This window comes from Musca autumnalis, unplaced genomic scaffold (genome assembly GCF_047663935.1).
Source record: "Musca autumnalis isolate F117 unplaced genomic scaffold, ASM4766393v1 scaffold_3, whole genome shotgun sequence".
Classification (NCBI taxonomy): Eukaryota; Metazoa; Arthropoda; class Insecta; order Diptera; family Muscidae; genus Musca; species Musca autumnalis.
Window position 1 is genome coordinate 40728736 of NW_027411866.1, and position 16770 is coordinate 40745505.

The 16770-nt window shown below is 34.9% G+C and overlaps 1 protein-coding gene across 4 annotated transcripts in view; it reads left to right on the forward strand.

The window, feature by feature from the left end:
- The window catches only part of LOC141396711 (uncharacterized), a 253927-nt gene that overhangs the window by 203629 nt on the left and 33528 nt on the right, over nt 1-16770 (forward strand). For all 4 annotated transcript variants that reach the window (XM_073972348.1, XM_073972344.1, XM_073972345.1 and 1 more), the window contains one exon: nt 6208-6323. The gene's annotated coding sequence lies outside the window, so the exon portion shown is untranslated. The remainder of the gene's footprint in view (nt 1-6207; nt 6324-16770) is intronic.

Consider the following 16770-nt stretch of genomic DNA (forward strand, 5'->3'; position numbering starts at 1 on the left):
TGTATGTTTAACATAAATGTTTAACATAAAACCGTTTTACTTAAAAAGTTTTTTTACCTATTTTTATTTTCTAGTTTTTAGTTTTTATTTCGCATTCTGTTTAATTCATTTAGTGCTTCATTATTGCAAGGTTTCTTGCCCGTTAGTTTATTGCAGTCCAACTCCTCTATATGTAGTCCCTGCAAAGATCTTACTCTACTAAGAGCCACGTAGGCTTGACCTTCCTCAAACAGTTTCGCACCTATGTATACGACTGCGTGATCCACAGTGCTGGCCTGCATTTTATGTATTGTAGAAGCCCATGATAGTATTAAAGGCAACACACGTCTGTGTGTATCGCTCCCGTTGTTTTGTTAACCTGGCTTTATATTCTTCAGGCGTTTCTGACGCTATCATCTGTGTGTATCGCTCACGTTGCTTTGTTAACCTGGCGTCATATTCTTCAGGCGTTTCTGACGCCGTCATTTGTGTATATCGCTGACGTTGCTTTTTTAAACTGGCCTCATATTGCTCAGGTGTTTTTGACGCTAATTGTTCCCGTCGTTTCTGTAACCGACTATTACTATCACCTTCACTTTCTTAAGCTCGTTTTGCTTTATACTTTTCTTTCGCTTTTTGAAGCCTTCGTTTACGTTGTGTTGCAGTTTCTGTTTTATTTGTGTTTGTATTTTTTATATATTTTTTTACCATTTTGTTCCCACGAGTAATGGACATTTAAACGGTCGACCCCCCCAGAGGTCCAATAAAGAGGCAAGGCTATGTACAACAAGATGAGCCTGAGTCTTGAGGGGAAAACGCTAACGACATATCATTTTTATCCACCCTAATGCCATACAGTTCTCGGCGCGTTTTAACCTTTCACCTTAACTTGGGTGGTGTACCGCTAACGACGTATCATTTTTAGCCACCCTAACGCCACACAGTCCTCAACACGATAAAAAATCTTGACTTGGGTGGTGGATTCAGGCTGGATTAATCAGATACCTAAATTACAGATTCAATTTCTAAATTTAAATCTTAATTATACGCCATTTAGTGGCCATCTTAAATATTGAGGTTGTATAGTGCACTGTATTCTTCTTGTCAAGCCCTTTTATTTGATACCCATATTGGTGGGATTTATAAAAAATTGTTATCAGCCATTTGGTAGCGGCGGCCATCTTAGATTTCAATTTTGCATAGTAAATTGTATTCTACTTGTAGAGACCTTTCATTTGATACCCATGTTGATGGGATTGATAAAACCTAAGTTATCCGCCATTTTGTAGAGGCCGCCATCTTGGTTTTTAATTTTATATAGTACATTGTATTCTACTGGTTGAGCACTTTCATTTGATACCCATATTGATGGGATTCATAAAACCTACGTTATCCGCCATTTTGTAGCGGCCGCCGTCTTGGATTTCAATTTTTTATAGTGTACTGTATTCTGCTTGTTGAGCCCTTTCATTTGATACCCATATTGATGGGATTGATAAAACCTACGTTATCCGCCATTTTGTAGCGGCGGCCATCTTGAATTTATAATGATAATGAATAAACATAATTGTATTGTCACCAAAATCCAAAGTGTATACAAAATTTCAGATTAATCGGTTGACAAGAAGAGGGTGAAATTTGAATTACTAAATTTGATCCAAGAATAAATAATAAAACAAACGGGGTAAGCTAAATAAAACCATTAAAAAACAAACATATTAGCCTAAATTGGCCCAAATATAGGAAAAGGTTAAACATTTGTCCACATTTTATTCATTTTAGTGGTATAGGAATTTACCCTCGGAGCCGACTCGGAGCCGGAGTCGTGAAAAAAATGGCTTGGAGTCGGAGTCGAGCCAAAAATACCTCGACTCCGAAGCCCTGGTTCTATCAGTCGTCAAAATTCGCTTAGATTTCGATTACTAAGGTTTTACGCCTTTTTTATGTGACTTCATTCATAATAATGTATTTTGACAGCTAGTATGATTATTGACTGTTCCTTTATGAAACAAATTCGTATGACAGGATGACATGGGAATACTTATAATTGTAAAGAGCCCCCTACATGTAATGTATTGTGGAACATTTTTACTATAATAAAGATATCGAAAATAAATTAATACGAACACCACAATTGTTAACATTGTACCCTCTGTAATCCGGACATCAGACATTTTTCTTTCCACGATATTGCGGACATTGTTTATTCCAAACTTGAGCTTTAAATTCTTGACGTTTTTTGCTTTTAGTAATAAAATTGGTTTATAAGTAAGAACAAGTTAAGAAGCGTTAATTTCTGAACTAAAACGGAATATGGGGATAAATCAAAGTGTGGGTGGAGAACTCAAAATTGTCAAAATTCCGAAAATCGGGAGTTATATGTGGGCTATACCAAAACATGGATCTATATTGACAGTTTTTTGTGGAGATGTTTTGTTACCACTAGGTAGTTGGGTCACAAAATATAGCCACAATCCTCAAAATACCAGAAATTAAGAGGTACCTTTATATGGAAGCTGTACCAAAAAGTGGACCTATGTTGTCAGTTTTCGGTGGAGATGTTTTGTGACCCCAGGGAACCTCAGACATCAAACTACAGGTAGTTCGGTTAAAAATTGTAGCTAAAATCCCCAAAACACCGAAAATCGGGAGGTGCCGTTATATGGGGGTGCGAAACTATGGCGCTCTAGCTCATTATTGCGAACGCTAGAGTGATTACAACAGATAAAAACAAAAAAATTTCATCTTCAACGTTAGAAGTGTGAGGGTTCAGGTTCAACGATGGCAAACCATTCGAAATTCAAACAAATTAATATCTAAGATTTCAATATGGAACATACGAAATAGAAACAAACTAAAAAATCTATGTTCTTTTTTCTCAGGTACCGTTAAAATTCCCGGAAAACAACAAAATGTACCTATGATCTCCATAAACAAAATCTTAAAACATGTGCACTACCTAAGACGAATTTCTAAACGGTTTGCAGGTTCTGAGACTGGCAAAATGAACTCTTTTGTCATGAGGCCAAAAATCTTTGGCGCCAATACCAACGGGAGTGCATGACTTTGTGAAAAAACACCTTTATACAGTTGGTCACACTGAAAGTGAAACACCTTCATTACTAAAATGATCTGCATTTAAAGTATACTTAAGAGGATATTTTAAATGCTTTATATTTCTATTTTTGATCCGTTACGACTACACTTTAATTCCTAATAATATCTTTGTTGTATAGGAAGATATAAAGCGAAAACTACTTTTAGAGGTCACAGGCAAATTGAACCGCTTTAATAAAAGCTCAAATTTCTTACTATTGATCATTCGACAGTACAACATGTCAATAGAAAATTTGTGTATTTGTAATTTGACACCGATTTCAGGAGATAAGTTGCATATTACAGGGGACATGATGCCAATGTTCCATCTATACATGTTAAAGGTACACGGTGCTCTTGAATCAAATTTAAATGGAAGGTGCTTACACCTGGGAAGTTTTTGCGGATTCTGAAACTACAATGTTCATAGATGAGAAAAATCGAAAAAAAAAATCGCCGGAGCGCTTTTTAAATAAATCGCGATTCAAGTTGACATTTTTAGGGGTTGTTTAGGTTTTCACGATTTTGCTTAGAAACCGCAGGTCATATCAAAACGAGACTGAAGAAAATGTTGTAGCTATGAAAATTCTCTACAAGATTCATCTTTATAGTATTTTCGTAGGTTTTACCATTTTTGAGATATTGAAGTTCAAATTGGGACAATGTACTGACTGTATCGCCCCCTTATAAAACAATGTCATGAAGGGTGCGCCTTAACTAACTTTTAATGAAAACCGCTTACACAGGGGAAGTTTTTGTGAATTCTGAAACAGCAATGTTCACAGATGAGAAAAATCCAAAAACAAGAAAAAATCGCTGTAGGGATTTTTTAATAAATCGCGGTCAAAATTCACACTTTTAGGTGTTTTTTTAGGTTTTCACGATTTTGCTTGGAAACCGCAAGTCCAATAGAAATGGAGCTAAAGAAAATGTTGTAGCTGTGAAAATTCTCTATAGGATTGACGTTTATGATTTGTTCTCAGGCTGTACCATTTATGAGATAAAGAAGCTCAGTTTACATTTTTAGGTTTTTTTTGTTAGGGTTTCGCGATTTGGCTTGAATACGGCAAGTCTTATCGGCATGGGACCTGAGATAATCTTATAGCTGTGAAAATTCTCTACAAGACTGGCTTATGTAATTTTTCCTAGGTTGCACCATTTTTTTAGATATATAAGTTTAAGTTGGGAAATTGCAGCCCTGACATTGTTTTATAAGGAGACGATACAGAATTGAATTTAATTTGAATTGTCCCAATTTCAACTTCTATATCTCAAACGTTGTAAAACCTACGAAAATATTATTAAGGTCAATCTTGTAGAGAATTTTGATAGCTACAACATTTTATTTATTTCCATTTTGACAGGACTTGCGGTTTCCAAGCAAAATCGCAAAAACCTAAACAACCGCTAAAAATACCGACTTGAATCGCGATTTATTTAAAAAGCGCTCCGGCGATTTTTTTTGTTTTTTGATTTTTCTCATCTATGAACATTGTAGTTTCAGAATCCGCAAAAACTTCCCAGGTGTAAGCACCTTCCATTTAAATTTGATTCAAGAGCACCGTGGGTAGATATTGAAATAAAAATAAAATATCGGCCTATGCTGACCGCAGAAAAAGCTGAAATTTTTTCCTTTATTAGGACAGATATTTCCCTGTTAAATATCATAATTATAATATTTTGACGTTCTTCCAAAAACGGAGTACAAATTTGCCGCTTAGTCGACGTCCATAAAGCCGTATTAAATCACAGCGGTATTAGCATTGCACTTGAGTTTTTCAGTTTATAGTTGGCTCTACCTATCAGGAAATCTCGGACAGTCATGTGGGTAAAGTATTTTGTAAAGTTTTCAGGCACCTTGCTTCAACAAAGTTCCAAAAATTAGGTCGACAGTGCATTTTTAGTTCAATAAGGAGTTTTTGTGAATTTTTAATTTGTATGTAATAACTGTACAAATGAATTCTTGAAATATATGCTATATTATATTTATTTAGTTGCATTTTCTTTTTGAATAAATAACATAATACCAAAAAAGTGATTTTTTTTCTTCTGGCCAAGCTGCCCCACCCCCATGGCAAAGGCGCCCCATGGGTGGGGCGGCTTTGCCACTTTTGGACACATTGAAAATTATTGAAAAAAATTTAAAAATAAATAAATTGAATCATGTTTAATTTTGAATTTGATAGTATACACCCATTAATATTTTATAAAAAAATAAAGTCAAAAAAATCTTGAACGGTGTTGAAACTAGAGCACATACAAAAAAAAGTGGCACAGGCGCCCCATGCTACCATATATAGTTTCGACAATACGTCGCAATACCGAGAGTTCTATTCCAAAAACCATATAAACTACACAAAAAATACACCACAAGTCTACATCAAATATTCCTTACCAAGACTAACTTATTTCAATTCTTAATCAGAATATAAATTTACATACCTTTGCACGTGTTATCCATTAAAAAAACTGTTTATTAAGTTAGCGGTTTTTAATTGTCGAGCAAAACAAATTTGTTCTTCGTTTGATACATTTTTATAAAATTTTACAATGTAAGATGCAATATCTTTGACAGCCCGGTATATGGCCATGAAACGTTGCCATGTTGAAATGATTTTGTTTCTAAGTGGCTCAAAGTGTTAAGAATCTAATCCCGTTACTATTTTATACAAATATATGACTTCAAAAATAGACTTTTTGCCTCAGAAACCTGCCATTGGGCCCAATGTGCGTTGTCCGGATTATCGAGACTATACTGTATCTGCAATTTGACGTTTAAGGCTTCCAGTTGTCACAAAAATATTCTACCAACAATTTTCAACATAGGTCCATGTTTCGTTAACGCCCCCATATAACGGTACGTTCCGTTATAAAGAGGGCGCCCGATTAAAGAACTTTTTTGATTTATTTTCTGACCTTTTATAGACATTTTGGTTTCCATGGTCTCCAAATATCTCTATTTAAAATTGTGGACGGGAAGGAAAGTAAACTAATTTGTACTTCCTGGTGGAGGGTATAAAAAGTTCGGCCCGGCCGAACTTAACGCTTTTTACATGTTTTTTTATACATAATTTGTAATTATAAAAATTGTTTTTCACATTTTACTCTTTTTTATTTTTATCCAATTTCCAGTAAGCTTTATTCAAGCGCTTGGGTAACAGTGCCCATCCATTCACATTGCCCTTAGCGGCCGAAGCACTACTATGGTGCACTTAGTGGTACAAGCTATGATGTGCGTTGATTAATTGGTAAGTTAATATTTAACCTAAATTTGTATTGTTGGACCGTATAATGTTTATGTTATGTGCTTATTTCTGTTAAAGTCAAGTTTTTGTTGCTTCAAATATTTGAAACCCAACAACATTTTTAGTTCCTTGAAGTGCAGCAAAGAGGATGTTTTTGGCATATCTGAAATTAGTGATCTCAAGTTGGTTATTAAGTCAACATAACAAAAACACCAAAAATTTTCCTATAATAAGTATTGGGAAATTCGTCCTAGATGGGTGCGAAATGGAAAAAACATCAATATCTCTAACATTCTTTAGTGATGAGTGGCTCACTGATTGACTGGTCTCCAACGCCAAGGAAAAAATTGAAATTAACTGAGTTTGGGAAATTCAAATTGGAAGCATATGAAATCGGAAAAAATAGCAATAGATCTTATTTATCTTCTACTCTGCTAACGAAGTAACAGGCATTTGCTATTACACATATTTAAATATTCTTCAATTATTTCAAATTCCAAAACAATAACAACCTCTTCCGTAATTACATTTCTATCATTGTTCTCTTTCCCATTTGTGGCGTTCACGAGCCTAGATCATAAAAAATTGTAAAACCATTTCCACCATATCCTTTTTCCATATATTACCAAGTTTTTATTGTCCTTTTGCAAATGTACCATTGAATACCAGCTCATTAGGTGGAAAGAGGAGAATTTTTTCTGGTTGAGTTTTTTATGCCACAAGTTGGTTTTGTTTTTTTTAAGATCCTTCCACACAGACACAGCTGTTGTTCTTACTTCCGCTATGTTTTTTGCTGGTTGTGGTGTTTGCCTAGACCTCATAAATGTTGTAGGAAACGAAATACATGTAAAAATGAACTGCGAATACGAACCACGACGGCAACAAACAAAACATATTCTCCTTTGATTGTTTTTCACTTGCGGTAGTAATGTGAGGAGCTCTTGTTGTTGGTTCCACTTTTTATGATGTTTAGAGTTTATATTTTTAAAGAGTTTGTTGTTACACCTGAGCTTTGGAATTGGAAGGATATTACGTAGTTAAATTTTATTGCAAATTATGACTTCTATAATAGCGGAAAATTTTATGATTCAAAGTATTTTGAACACTTCCGATAAGTTTTCAGATTATGGCTTCGGCCACTTTTTCTGGGCTTTGATGGCTAGTCATTTAGTGAATCACTCATCAGCTAAAAATTTTAAAGATATTGATATTTTTGAGCATTTAGTATTCTCATGGAAGAAATTTTCTACAACGCAGTCTTGTCTAGCAACTTCGCACCAACGGTGACAACGCAGCCTTTTCTATCACCTTTGATCCATCAGTAACCCTTATGAGAAATTGCATAATCTGAACTTAAGTTGTTTTTTCTGGGGTTTGATGATCAGTCAATCTGTGTGTCACTCATAACCAAAGAATTATATAATTATTTACCACTTTTACAATTTGACCGTTAAACTCATTAAAGTTATGTGCAAAATTCGCAAGTAATAGCCCGCTTCCTTCGAACGCAAAATCAATATTTGAAACTAAAAAGCACCACCATATTTATGTTACGAACGGTAGAGTCAGAGAAAAATCCAAATACAGTGCGACCCTGCAGACATTGGCAGAATGAAATGCGAGAAAAATGTTGTATTAAGATTAAGACGAAGATCAAAAATTGTACCTAAATGGACTGAGCATTTGAAAGGAAATGTATTGATATTTTTCGGAAAATCGTATTGAATTTATACCATCTGACAAAAGAACAATTAAGAAAAGCGTTAAGTTCGGTCGGGCCGAACTTTTTATACCCTCCACCACAAATTTCAGCCATTTCGGTGGATTAATGTGGCCACAACCTTCAAAATACCGAAATTCGGAAGGTACCGTTCTATGGGGGCTATATGATGGCGTGGACCTATACCTAAAAAATTCTGGGGGAAAATTTTATACGCCTAAAGAAGACTAAATACCAAATTTCAGCCTTCTCGGTGTGATAATGAGGCTAAAACGTTCAAAATATCGAAAATCGGGAGATATTGTATTATGGGGGCTATATCAACACGTGGACCTATATAAACATTTTATGGTAGAAATATTTCTTAGCCTCTGGAAACACAAAATACAAAGTTACAACCGATTCTGTTGTCAAATGGGTCTAATACATTCAAAATACATTAAAATGACGCGTACTTTATAAGGGGCCTTATGTGGGGGCTATACCAAAACGTGGACCTATATAACCCAACTTTGGTAGGAATGTTTTCTGGCCTCTGAAGACACAAAATACCAATTTGCAACCAATTCTGTGGTCAAATGGGTCTAATACATTCAAAATATATTAAAATGACGCGTACTTTATATGGGGCCTTATATGGGGGCTATACCAAAACGTGGACCTATATAAATCAACTTTGGTAGGAATATTTTTTGGCCTCTGGAGACACAAAGTACCAAATTACAACCAATTCGGTGGTAAAATGGGCCAAATATCTTAAAAATTCCTTAAAACGACGACGCGTCACGCGTCATTTTGTATGAGGGCCATACGAAAGCGTGGACCTACCTAAGGGTATAAAAATGCAGAGAGTGGTTTACAGAAATAATTGTTTTAATAGTTGTAACTCGAAAAGTCGATAATGGGAATCTGATAACATATACAGATACTTAGCTTATAATCTGGAAGGATCATTTTAGTAAGATGTTACTATGAAACAGTAGCGGCGATTGATCTAGCAAAAGTTATTTCCGGAAAATCATTATCAGCTAAACAAACAAGTGAGCAAAGGCTATAGTCGGGACGGGGCCGACTATGCGATACCTTACGCCACTACTCCTGTGCATAAGCTTTTCACTCGTAACTTAGCTTAAAGCCTTTTTTCAATAACTCTTATAATCTACCATAAATGGCGCATTTTGTATTAATTTAAAGCTAAAATGGTTTAGCTTCATTATTAAGCTCTCTTCTTGGAATATGTCCAACAGAAGCAGAAATATCTGACATGGAAATACAATTCCATAAATTGGAAATTGAAATATCTCAGTGTCTTTTTCAACATCCATCACCAAATTTGGTAACACAATTAGGAACATTTTAAAGCTCAGAATACCTTTATTGAAACGCATCTAACCAAAGCTGAGATACTCGTCAGTACAATTCAAATAAAAACAAGTAAGAAAGGTCTATAGTCGGACGGAGCCGACCATGGGATACCCTATACCACTATCCCTGGACAATCGCTCTCCACGGAACTTCTTTTCAATGATTGTGAAAATTTAATTATCAAATATCAGAGATGTAATGTATAATACTTATGACCAAAACCAAAAAGTTATCTAGCATGACAAAGACATTTTTGTAGCAGGAAAGGAACAATTAGTTCACACAAACTAAAATGTAATGAAACCCACTTATGTAGTACTACTACTTCCGTTGTTTAACCGCTACGTTATTGAAATTTTTACCAATTTCACACAAAAGTTTTAGTCCATTTAACCCGCTAAGTATTATCTGATCTTCACGTTGGTTTGTACGCTTCTTCTTCATCAAAAATTCAAACTTGTTTAAAATTTTGCGGGTTATTATTTTGACCTACAGAGTCGCTACAAAATTGATTAAAATTTTGTTTTTGGTCCATTTCATTCCCGATCATCGGCAAAAACTAAAAAATTCGTTACAATTTTTAGTGGACGGACGGACGCGCATTGCTAAATCGCTTTATCTCGTAGAGATATGAATTTTGGCATACCAAATAAGGGGTCTAGGACGAATATTTCGTGGTGTTTGGCGAGACAATATGTAGCATGGGATAAAAATGTGGTTCTCTACACAGAACCCATCATATATTAGGCAGTAGGCCCGTTATCTAGTTTTTTCCCATATGTAGGCTACTTTGCGAAATATATATGTCCTCAAGGAATTAAAATTTCGACCAAAAATAAAATTTTTATATTTTTCATACAAAAGTAATGGTCCATTTCACCCGCTAAAGAATATCAGATCATCATTCAAAATTGTAGGCATCTTTTTCGACCTATACTCTTACCCGGTGCAAAATTTCGTGACTATTGATGTAGTATTGCGACTTCTAGCGAGTTTATTATTACACTACAAACAACTATCGGAATATATTAGGCTGTAACTCTATTATCTGATCATGCGCACCAACATAATTGGCATCAATTGAAAGGTCAAGCGTTCCACTTTCAAGCATATCTCACTTGTCCGGAATGTCACTTCCAAGAATTAAGATATAAGCTGTATATTAAAAATTTTCACAATTTTCACACAAAAGTTTTGGTCCATTTTACCATCTAAATATTATCTGATCATCATCTCAAATTTCAAGCTTCTTCTTCGTCATATACCCTTACCTTGTTTAAAATTTCGCGTTGATCAAACTATTATTGCGACCTACAGAGCCGCAACAAAATTGGATAAATATTATGTTTTTGGTCCATTTCACTCGCTAAGTATTTCACGATCATCACCAATAAAAACAGGAATCTATTCTGGTATGAAATTTCGTGATGATCGGTCCATAATTGCGGCCTGGAGTTTGATTACAATTTATAATGGACAGACGGACGGACGGACACACATCTCAAAATCGCTTTATCTCGTCGAGATATGAAAATTGGTATACCAATCTTCAATTCGTCTCCGACGAATATTTCGCGGTGTTACATGAATTTTTACCAAAACAAACTTATAATACCCTTTTCCACATTGTGGTATAGGGTATAAAAAAGGAAAGGGGGATGTGCGCCAACCTATTTTGCATCATAATAAAGGTGATATTTTCCTCATCCGTTGACGGGCTTTCCTTTTGGAATACGACTACTAAGAACGAAGATATTCGCATATGAATAAAACTTTGAATTTTTGTCCACATACGTTTTTTTGCCCATTCCGACTCTTGAATATTATCCGACCATCAACAAACTCAATATGTTTCTTCCTCTTTGGAAGCCCTATTAACCACCAAATTTGTGACGATCCTGGCAAAATTGAGCCCTGTAGCGTGATTACAAAAATGGAATGCATTACCGACTTTCGCGATATCTCCGTTGTTTGACCACTTACCCCAACCTACTTTGCAACAATGCACGATGGGGCCAATGGTAGGTTTTTGAGGCAAAAAGTCTTTTTTTGAAGTCAGCGATTGAAATCAAATAATAACGGAATTATATTCTTAACACTTTCAAACCTCCAAAACCAAAAAATTACAATCTGGCAACGACCCACGGCGACATGCCAAGCTGCCAAAGATGTCATAATTAAGATTCAGTTTATTTCTGACATTCAGTCGTAATTAAACAATTTAAGTATTATGGCGCCAAAACCTGATCTGTTGATATTTTCTATTTTTTAAAAATGGAAAATACGGGTAATGGTATGTAAATTAAGTTTGTTATTAAAAGTGTAAATGTAATATTAGATGTGGTCAATAATTTATTGTGTCAGTTAGTGATGGTTTTTGATGTAGTCTGTGGTATCGTCCATGTGTTCTTTGGAGTAGAACTTTCGACTTCAGGGTGCTTTCTCGTAAAAATATGTATCTGGTGAAAGGTGACAATGTCGGCTAACAGATTTTGAAAAGAATTTTTGCGTATACTTGCGAATAAAAATATAATCAACTTCCTGATTTCGTAGGTTTATTTTTAATTTTTGGTTGGAAAATCAGCGAAAACCTAAACTCCTTATAGAATGGATTTCTGCAAAATTTAATCGAGGTGTCAAAGACAACTTCATGACGGAAGTTAAAAAGCAAATTTATAATATTTGTGCACGCCTTAACCAAAAATGGATAAAAAATTGGAGGTCAAAAGGTCGTGTATTACAATTTGAAAGCTTATGGTTAGCTAGCTACACAGTATGTGGATTATAGTGAAGGAAGAAAACTTGCTTCGGAAGTCTGCTATGAACACGGCAACAGTACCAAACTTTGATTCATGCCGCCTCTGTTTCGGCCAATTAGTCAAAAGAAAAATATTTAAACTATGTTCTCAAGGAAGTTCGGTATCAACCAACTAAATTGAGAAAACAATTAACTTCGACAGAGAAAATTATGAACGATATATCCAAATCTGAACCGATTTCAATATGATGTCTCAATAATGTTTTCTATACCAAATTCCGTTGGTACAAAAAAAATCGCCGGAGCGCTTTTTGAATAAATCGTGATTCAAGTTGACATTTTTAGGGGTTGTTTCGGTTTTCACGATTTTGCTTAGAAACCGCAAGCCCTATCAAAATTAGACTGAAAAAAATGTTGTAGCTATAAAAATTCTTTACAGGATTGACCTTTACGGTAGGTTTTACCATTTTTGAGATATTAAAGTTCAAATTGGGACAGTGCACTGACTGTATCGCCCCCTTATAAAACGATGTCATGAAGGGTGAGCCTTAACTAACTTTTAATGAAAACCGCTTACACAGGGGAAATTTTTGTTCATAGATGAGAAAAATCCAAAAACAAGAAAAAATCGCTGTAGGGATTTTTAAATAAATCGCTATTAAAATTCACATTTTTAGGTGTTTTTTAGGTTTTCACGATTTTGCCTGGAAACCGCAAGTCCAATCGAAATGGAGCTAAAGAAAATATTGTAGCTGTGAAAATTCTCTACAGGATTGACGTGTATGATTTGTTCTCAGGCTGTACCATTTATGAGATAAAGAAGCTCAGTTTACATTTTTAGGATTTTTTGTTAGGGTTTCGCGATTTTTCTTGAATACGGCAAGTCTTATCGGCATGGGACCTGAGAAAATCTTATAGCTGTGAAAATTCTCTACAAGACTGGCATATGTAATTTGTCCTAGGTTGTACCATTTTTTTAAATATATAAATTTAAGTTGGGAAATTGCAGTCATGACATTTTTTATAAGGAGACGATACAGAATTGAATTGAATTTGAATTGTCCCAATTTCAACTTCTATATCTCAAAAGTTGTAAAACCTACGAAAATATCATTAAGGTCAGTCTTGTAGAGAATTTTGATAGCTACAACATTTTCTTTATTCCCATTTTGATAGGACTTGATGTTTCCAAGCAAAATCGCAAAAACCTAAACATCCCCTAAAAATGTCAATTTGAATCGCGATTTATTTGAAAAGCGCTCCGGCGATTTTTTTGGAATTTTCTCATCTATGAACATTGTAGTTTCAGAATCCGCAAAAACTTCCCAGGTGTAAGCACCTTCCATTTAAATTTGATTCAAGAGCACCGTGGCAAAGGTTTGGAGAACTAAAGTCACTCAAGTCCAACGTGAGATTTTTTGTAGCTGTTGGGCCATTATTTTAGATGTGTAGACGTGCCCACGAAAAAAGTATTTCGCTGAAATTTTCAAAACGATCCTCGAACAGACCTTTAGGGTTTATGGTCATTTATTGAGCACGAAAAATGACATTTTTCATGAATTTTTTTATAAGAAATCTATAAATTAGTTTGAAGATATTGTTTTCATCTGATAGATCACACCTTGAGCTACTTTTGGATTTGTTTTTTTTTTTAATATTGCACAGTTTTCTGACAAATGGCAGCCTACGAAACACTGTTTTTACCAAAGCAGTTTGCGGTGCACAGTGTAGCTCGAAAACGAATTAAACGATCAGCATGTGTTTTTGTGCGATCATTAAGTTGTGAACTGAAAAAATTGTCAACTGTCGAAGTCAGAATTTCGATTTGAACAGTTTTCGCTTAAGTAAAAGCTTTTTATATGCATAATAATCCCACAACAACATATGAAGATCGGATCATCCGTTTTCGAGCTACATTCGAGCCGCATTCAAAAATTCCATTTCGAAAAAACCGCGTTTAAAACTTCGATGTTATATACAAATCACAATGAATTTTAAATTTTTTTCGTTCTCATCTCTGCTAATTTTTGTCCGATCGCCTCGAAATTTAATGCAATATATTTTCCGTATTGTAAAATTTGTAAGTGGTCATAACCCCTTAAGATGCACTTAATATAAATTTTCCATCTTTTGTGGGGGAAGTAACAGAAAAACTCGATCGATATAGTCCAATTACAAACTCGATCTAAATTTGTATGACAAATAACGATGTACAATATTTGGACAAAATCGGTTACTCCATTTATATCTAACAGCAATTGCAGTTAGAAAAGAAACAAGCAATGGTAAAACTGTTGCCAATGTTAAATACAACAATTTAACCTCAGTGTACCATAAGCATTATCATTGAGTTTTACAATGGCTAGACTTCATTATTGTACAACTTATCCACTTCATTTTGTTAGTTTTTTTTTCTTGCAAAAACTATGTCGGGAAATTCCTGCCCAGCAACTCCGCCTTCTAACCCATTTCAAATCATGTAAAATTACACGATTTTCCACTAACTTTGTAACAACAAAGTTTGTTGGTCTTTGCGGTAAAAATTAAAAATTTATTGTGTTGTTCTTGTTGTAATCTTCTACACCAACCATAACAAAAAGGTACCGAGTGCACTTTAACTTTAATGTGACCTAGGGGTTAAATGGAAAGCACAGAGAGTAACTTCTCTGTCTATTAATGTCAAACTGTTATTTTTAAAACCAAGGAAGTGAAAGAAAACAAGTAAAAAAGCGTTAAGTTCGGCCGGGCCGAACTTTTCATACCCTCCACCATAAAATAATCTGAACTAAAATGGAATAATTAGTTTTCATTCCTGTCCCCAACTTTAAGTGGGTACGTTAAAATGTCAGATAATGTACATAAAATGTTTCATTCGGTAGGCCCTTTTTTATGGTGCCTATATCTAACTATTTTTGGTGGGCTAGAAATAGGGGTTATAATAAAACATGGACCTATGTTATAGTTTTTGATGGGAGTCTTTAATGTCAAATAACTCCTAATTCGGTTAAAAATTGAAGCTAGAATCTTCAAAATACCGAAAATCGGTACATAACGTGGGAACTTCAAATTTCATTAACAGCTAGTTCGGAGGTATGTGGGCTATACGAAAATATGAACTTTTTGTGAACAATTTTTGTTGGCTTTTAAATTTCAAATTACAGAAAGTTCGTCCAAAAAATAAAGCTAAGGTACGGAAAATCGGGAGGTTTGTTTTGGGGCTATAACAAAACATGGATCTACGTTCGGTTAAACATTTTAAGTAAAATCCTCAAAGTACCGAAAATCGGGAAGTATCGTTATATTGGGGCTATGTTGAAAATTGTTGATGCAGATGTGTGGTGACAACTACAACCTTCAAATGTCAAATTACAGTTAGTTCGTTAAAAAATTTTAGCTAAAATTGCCAATTACTGAAAATTGGGAGGTACCGTTATATGGGAGCTATATCCGAACATGGACCTATGTTGACAATTTTTTATGGAGAGGTGTTGTGACCACTAAGAACTTCAAATGTCAAATTACTGCTAGTTCGGTTTAATATTGTAGTTAAAAACATCAAATTACTGAAAATCGGGAGGTACTTTTATATTGGAGCTTTATCAATACATCGACCTTTCATGACAATATTTGGTGGAGAGGTGTGGTGACCACTAAGAATTTCAAATGTCAAATGTTCAAATTACAGATAATTCGGTTAAAACTTGTAGGTAAAATTCTCAAAATACCGAAAATCCGTTACATGGGGATACCGAAATCCGTTATACCAAGGTACCGTTATATGGGGCTATACCAAAACATGGACCTACGTTCATAATTATTTCAAATATAAGTTTTTTGGTCACTAAGAACCCTAAATATCAAATTATAGCTAATTCGGTCTAGAAATGTGAATTTAAAAATACCTGAAATCAGGCGGTAACGTTATATGGGGGCTATTCTAAAACATGGACCTATGTCCACTATTTATATAAGTTTATTGACACTTAATAACCCTAAATGTCACATTATAGATAAATCGGTCTGAAAATGTAACTAAAAACGTCAAAATGCCAAAAATCGGGGGGCACCGTTATATGGGGGCTATACCAAAACGTGGACCTATGTCCACAACTTTTGTTTTATAAGTTTAGTGACGCTTCAGAACCCTAAATGTCAAATTAGAGCTAAATCGGTCTGAAAATTAAGTTAAAAACGTCAAAATACCGTAAATCGGGGGGTACCGTTATATGGGGGCTATACCAAAACGTGGACCTATGTCCACAAGTTTTGTTATATAAGTTAAGTGGCGCTTGAGAGCTCTAAATGTCAAACTATAGCTATATTGGTCTGAAAATGTAGCTAAAAACGTCAAAATACCGTAAATCGGCGGGTACCGTTATATGTGGGCTATAGCAAAACGTGGACCGATATAGTCCATCATCGAACTTGACCTGCCTGCGAACAAAAGACGCATTGTCCCAAAATTTCAGCGTCCTATCTCCATTTTTGTGGATGCTAGAGTGATTACCACAGACGGACGGACGGACGTGCACAGATCGACTCAGAATTTTACCCTGATCCAGAATATATATACTTTATAGGGTCGCAAATGAGTATTTCAATGCGTT